The following is a 7,276-nucleotide window of genomic DNA, read 5'->3' as shown; positions in this document are numbered from 1 at the left end:
TTGAAGAAAAACATAAGTAGAGATGTGGAAGAAATGCAACAATACTTACCAAATATGGATTCTGCAAAGCTTATCTGGCAGCTTTTGTGCTAAGTTATTCCTGGATAAGGGGATGAACCAGAGCCAAGCCATCCAGACTCGTCTAAAACACTTGCTATGATCGTGTCCTACATGAGAACTGAACTGAGACAGAGTGTATGAGGAAAAGGGAAAGCAATCATCAGGACAGAAATACTTCATCAGGAGAAAGTGAGGTGTTGCTTCAAGCAGGTATCTATGGAGCTGAAAGCAGCTTTTTTATTTTATGGAGTTTGGTATTGAGATGGGGATGATTTAACATTTTAATTGATGATTTTCCCATACAAAATGGGTACTCACAAAATTTGCTAAAACCAACACAGAGTAGAGGTAGAGCAGTAGGGGACTATGAATTAGTTTCAGAAGTAATGTGTTTTAAAAATTAGGCAGTGGAAGGTCCCCAGTGTTCTTATGGCAAAGTATAAACTGACATTGAAAAATCCAAAAGAGTGTTTACTTTCTTGCCAAACTGCTCTCAAAATGTGGTTTTGCAGAATAGGCTTGAGTTTTGTGATACATTTACCTACTATTCTGCTTTCCTTTCCTTTTGCTGTTTCTCAGCCTCTGAGTGTTCTGAAGTGCTTCTCATGACAACCACTGGCAAGGAAAACAAAAACCAAAAAGAAATAGGGGGAAGAACAACTCTTGTGTTTCAAGACAGCAGCAAAAATGAGTAACTGGCTCACTGAATGTTCCTTTGCTTTTTGGCAGGATTATGCAAAAAGCAGAATAGAGGGACTTTTTTTGAGAATTAAGGCAGATGCTTGCTGGAAAAGGTAGCTCCTACACAGGATTTCAGGCAGCTTGACAGGGTAATGTATTTTCACTGAAAGAAAACCTCAACATGTATCAGTAAGAGAGTTTTTGAAGAGTAAGGGCACCAGTGAGCTGTGCTGTGTACATTCAGCTTGCAGATGGGTTTAAGCAGCAGCTTGTACTTAAGGGTGAGATTGAGGGGGAGAATTCTCTTGTCACATTATCCAGCTCTCATGTAACACAGTTCCTGGACCTCACTTGTGGGAAAACTAGTTTTTGGGGGTACCCACAGACAGTCAAGAGGATTACACTAATCAGTGCAGGTGCAGGGGACAAGGTCTGACTTGCGTATTGAAGACTGTGCTCGGGAAGAATCAAGGGGGTGTGTTTTCTGATGGGGATTTTTTTAAGGGCAACTCGCCAAGCATTTCAGCAGCTAATTATATTGGGAGTTTATTTTTTGAAGTGTTTATAAGTGATCCAAAAAGAGGGAGGTTTGATTCTTCCACTTGACATGTGACAAATATAATTGGAATGATCACACACTGGTCAATCTGTGAACAAATTGGATTTGCAATTTTGGCAGTGCCCCGACTTTTGAAAGGCACTCTGGAAATCAGGATGGTTTGTTTCATGCAATGCTGACAGTTTGTGCACAAAAAAAAAGAATAGAAAAATAAGCACTTTCTTGCTAGACAAATAAGATCTAGGATGAAATCTAAATCTTTTGAAGTAGATGGCAAAATTCCCATTGGCCATGATTTCACCCCAAATCTTTCAGCAGTGAACCTAGTAGTTCCTAGATCTGCAGAAAAAATGCTATGAAAAGTAATCTGGTGAGTTAGCTTTTCTCCTTGCAAACATTCCCAACTGTAAACACTGTGTATGATCAAGCTGACATCGTCCTACTGTAAAACTTCCATAATTTATAGAAATTATGAAGAAAGGGAAGTCAATACTTTCTTTAGGTCAATAACATAATGGGAGGGGAAACGTCTAAAAGTGCTTAAAATGAAGTCTGAGGACTTTTTCCGTTCTATCTTCAGTATCCTTGACCATCTGGTCCCTCAACTATATCAGACTGTTGTTCTGAAAGTCTGGCTCAAGGTCAGTTGTTTCTAGCAATTTCTTTGTTTTTACTCCTTATGCACTCTTCTAAATTGTTTTTGTCCTTCCTTTTCAAAGTCTGTGGGGCTTACTTTTTAAAAACCTGGAAGGAGATGTGGGAAATAATTAATAATTTCTTGTTCTAAATATTGATATTTCATATGTTCTTTCTACTTAAAATTATATTTATAATGTTTATTATTTTTATTGTTAATTTTAGGATTTCCAAAATATTAGAGATTAAAGAACTACAAAACCTTATAAGAGAAAACTCTTCTTTTTTTTTTTTTAAATTTTTTTAATTTAGGCCCTAATTCAGCAAAGAAACTTAATTCCCTGTAAAGTGTAAACATTTATTAAAGTTCAGTGTGACTTTACATCTTATATGTATTTCTCAAGAAAAATGGAACGTATCTATCATATATATGTTTCACCTGTAGAGCATCAGAGTGTAAATTTTAGATTGCCACTGCCTCTATCAAGTGACCTTCACTCTAGGTTCTTCTACTATCAGCTCAGCTCTTTTGACTTTAGTGGCAGCAAAATACATTTCCTTAGTTACTTCTCTCTGTGTTGGATATTAGCTGTCAGAATTCATGAAAAAATCCAAACTTCAAGAGAGGTCATTGGTTTATAAACTTTTCTCATTGATGCATATTTGTGTTTGTGACAAAGAGCAAAAACTGAACAATTACTTAGTCTTCTTAAAAAAGGTAATTTATAGATGATATGTTCAAAAACAAAGAAAAATTACAAATTTTTGTTCAAATAAAACAAAAGCAATCTAAACCAAAATACGCTGTAAATGCAATATTGCAAAATATGAATATAGGCACAAGGATACAAGACTGCTTTCTAATTCAGACTTTCAGCTTTGATGTTTGTAAGTTTTTGTCAGTGTAACAGTGGATAAAAATTGCCTTCAAAACAGTTTATTAACCCAGCTGTCTAAAAAGAAGCTCTATCAAAAGCCAAGTTAGCTATTGTTCTGCTGTCTGCCACTGACAATGTTTAGCCTGTCTGAGAGCAAGACTCCCACTGAAGTGGACTGAGCCATCAGACTTCTGCGTTTTTGAATGGCAGCCAAACTATACTCAAAATTTACTTCTTTCATGAATACTATCCCTACTGTATATTATTTCCTCAGTAAATTTTGTTCCATAATATGAAGTATAGATACTCAGGTATCTATATCCATAAGAGTTTAGGAGCATATTAAAGTGTATCGAACTCCTAGTAATGTTAGCATTTTAACATCACATAAATGTGCAGAATAGACCACCAGGTCATGTAAACAAATTAATTGTCTTGATTTTCTGTACTTAGAGGATGACCTGAGATGTCAAGATATTTTTTGCACTTTTTTCCAAGAAAAGTACCTGGGTAGCTCGGTGTGGCCCATGTAATCATAGTAGTGATGTGGCACAGAAATATCTAAGAAGAAAAGTAACAATAACCTTATTTTACCTTTCTTATCTGTGTTTCAGATTTTGTATTGAGTTTAAAAGTGTATTTTATTTTGATTCTGCTGAGTTGATACACAAAAGCAAGGGGGAAAACAAAACTTCCAGGACAGCGAATGCGAAGAAGTAGTTTTTTACTTAGTTCTGACAGGTTTTGGAAATCACATGCATTAGGGATAGGTGTGCAAAAGCCAAAAGGAGAACTGTTTTGAGGTTTGTGTGGCCCATTGCTGACACATTTGCACACAGTTGAATGCTTCTGACTTCCTGCTGCTGCCATTCCCATGGCAGGTTCACCCTCCCCAGTGCTCAGGGAGGATGTTAATAATCCACAGGAGGAAAAATTTTGCTATCAAAAACTACAAACAGCTTTGCCTGTGACATCATTTTTCTTGAGAGAGATTCCAAGTTCTAAGCATATTTCTGGCTTTGCAGAACACTTCACAGGTTTCTGTGCAGTCCTTGTGTGGGGACCTTGCTAATGTCTGTGCTGTGCCAATTTTAGGCTTTTTGGCTTTATGGGAAGAGGATAAGGAGAAATAAAAGGATATTTAATACCATCTGGAACTCGACAGAACAACAGACATCTCTTCTATTAATCCTTAGTTTGTCTGACAAGACTTGGGCTTTGACTCTTCCTGCTCTAGGTGCATAAGAAAACTGGTATCTGGGCAGTAGTGTGTTGCATGTCTCACAAACACTTATCAAGAAGCCTTGGTCAGCTTCTCCTATTGTCCCAGTGACATTAATTAATTTAGAACTTATGAAGTTTTAGGGGAAAAAAAAAAAACAAACCAAAGGTAAGAGGATGGTAAACACAGATACGCTTGAGGTAATACAGAGCCCACTGCTGTTCTTGCTGACATCCACGGTTTCTTTTAATCTGTGATTTGCCCAGGGCTGTAACCCTATGGCTGTTGACACATTAGCCAGCAGCTCTATACATTAAATGTCCTTTACTTTAGCCTTAACTCTTCAAATATGTTCAATGAGGCAGCCAATTTCTTCAAAGAAGAATGTCCTTAGGTATTCAATATAAAATGATCTAAAGTTAATTCCTAACGAATTCAAGAGCAATTGAACCACACCTTTTTAGCATATAAAATATTTTAATATAGTTTCCTTTTTGGGTTTTTTTGGGTTTTTTGTTTTCGTTTTGGCATTCACTAAAGGGCTTATAGGACTACAGTGGAAAAGCAGCAAAAATGAGTCTTTTTTTTCTTGCATTCTTTTTTTATTGGCAATGAGAACCTCCAATTCTCTATTTATCATTCATGTGATACTTCTTTCCACAGGTGTTTCAAATTAGATAGAATATGTAGCATCTGTGTACTCTCACCAGCAAACAGCCAGCACCCAAACTTGCCAAATGAGAAGGTGCATTTGCTTGGCCTGCTCTCCTGTTGGCTTTGGACCTAGTAAGCACAAACTGTGGCTATTTTTAGTGTCTCTGAGACAGACTATTTGCTGTCTGTTTGCTTTAGGGTAAGCCAGGCAGGTGCTTAAGCACCAGTGCCTTTCTAAACAAAATAGGCATGTGTGCAAGAGAACCTTGCACAGAATTCCACTCTCCTGTGAAAGAGAACTGCTGCATTCACCACTCTTCCCTCGCCATGTTCCCACAGTATGGATGCTTATTTTAAACCTTTTTTTTTTCCTTTCCCACATTCTTGACTCTTTTTTATAACATACATATAATTATGAAAATATAAGAGGGCCAAAGGTTTGCTTTTGGAGTGATGGATGCCCAGGACAGCTGGGGTTCATCCAAGATGGCAAGTCTTCTTTAGGATACAGCTTTGATTATTTTGTGGGCACATACCAATATTACAAACAGTTTGCTTTTACTTTCTTTAAGACCATGGAGACCATAGGGAGCTCAGCATATTACTGTGCTGTCCTTTAAAAGAAGTGAGTAGTCCAAAACGATTGTACACAATCAGTAAGTTGAGCAGTGCTGTCAAGGTACCAACATGGAGAATCTAACAGGAGTGGTTTAGAAAGAGACTTCCATCTTTCAAACATGGCTGTGTTCAGTTCCTTCCATATATTAGTCCTTGAAGTGTTTTGAACACAGGATGTTCCTCACATTGTGCATGGGGAAAAATAAGTGGCAAGGCTGGCTCAACCAAAAGATTGCATCCGGCAAGTTCCAGATTGGTGATCTGGATGGACACAAATGCCCAGCTTCTTTTCTCTATGTTGCTTTCCCATTTTCCCAGCCTGGCAGCCTGGTCCTTGATCACTTCTGTTTGCAAAAAGTGTGAGCAAAATTTCATCTTCCTTTTTAATGAGGCGATACTTCCATGCCACTATCTCTGATGTGAAAGCTGCATATAACATCTGAATTCAGGAGTATAAAAGACAAGGTTGTCAGACTTTGAGAATAAACTTATCTATGTTTGCCTAGAGAAAACATAATATTAGCAGGGGTTACTTATATTTCTACATTGACCATAGAAAATCACTTTATTCTTACTTATAGGGAGAATTTTTCTGTGCTGGTTCACTCCTTGGCCTCCTTTCTGAGCACATGAATCTAGAAGTTTGTTTTATATATGGAGATAAAATACACTTTTATAATAGAAAGCAACTGCATTTGATTTGGTTCTGTTTTGGATTCATGGGGTAACTCTGGTGAAGGAATTATACTCAGGCACTCAAATTTAAATCAGGCCTACATCATATCTGCACCCTGAGTTATATTTGGCAATGTATAAGTATGTTGAAAGTCATGGGAAGTGAACAGACCTTAAAAAAATATGGATACTCCAAATGTTGATATCATTGCTGTAAACTTTTTCATTGCTCTGGTATTTGGAGTACTCTACACTGTTTAATTTGAGCTATTAACATTCCAAATGAAAGTAGCAAGAACTCCACTATAAGTTTATCTTTCTTTGACTAATCTTAACATGCACCCAAGTCTCTGTCTCACTTTCCAAGAACCACATGGTACGGTTATATTTCAGAAGCATGTTATCTATGCTGTCTGCTTTAGCCATTAACTGACACTGCCTAAGTGGCCCCCCTGGAAGCACTTACCTCTCTCCAGTGACTATATAGGGAGTTTGCTCTTCTAATTTGTCTCTTCTGAGTCAGAGCAAAATTGAATCTTACAGTAGACTAAACCAAATGATGCCAGGAAGTCCACCAGTATCAAGTTAGAGTTTTGATCCTTTAAATCTTATTCATGCAAGTAAATCAGCAGTGCTGTTTGTGGAGTGGAAGAGAAGCAAAGCTATGTTATTAAAGGGCACGGGACCAGGGCTTCAGAGCTTTTATGGCTTTTGCTCCACTCAGCCTTAAAATTCCCATGCTCAACTGCCTCCCTCCATGGCTGTATTTAACCAATTTCTAAATAATATTCCCAGCACAATATAATCCTGAACTTCAAAGGAGGCACTTTTTATTTTTTTTTCCAGCTGTAGTAAAAGCACAGTTATGAAAATAAACATCAGCTAATAATATAGGAACAATGGAAAGGGCAAGATACACTATAATCCAATCAAAGACATTTAGTCTGGCACTACTTCTTCACCAAAGACCACATATAGATAAACGCACGTGCAGAGGCACTGATTAAACCTGCTACACAGAATCTACCCTTAGCTTACCCAGTTCCCCCACTTTATTACTGATGGATGCAGTAAAGCCTTTTGGCATTAATTTAAAAAATGCAATGAATACTTATAAAAGATACTGAAGACAAGATTTGAAAAGATCTTTCTCTGCAACTGCACTTTCAGCTGGCTTCATTGTGTTTTCCTTTAACAATTAAATCTGACTTGTCAGTGCATTTTCTTTACTGCAGACAATTACTAGACTGACGTACTCTTAGTACAAGAAAAATAATGCCAGGTGAAGAAAAA

This window comes from Manacus vitellinus, unplaced genomic scaffold (genome assembly GCF_001715985.3).
Source record: "Manacus vitellinus isolate BGI_N305 unplaced genomic scaffold, ASM171598v3 scaffold_11_pilon, whole genome shotgun sequence".
Classification (NCBI taxonomy): domain Eukaryota; kingdom Metazoa; phylum Chordata; class Aves; order Passeriformes; family Pipridae; genus Manacus; species Manacus vitellinus.
This window is presented reverse-complemented; position numbering follows the sequence as displayed.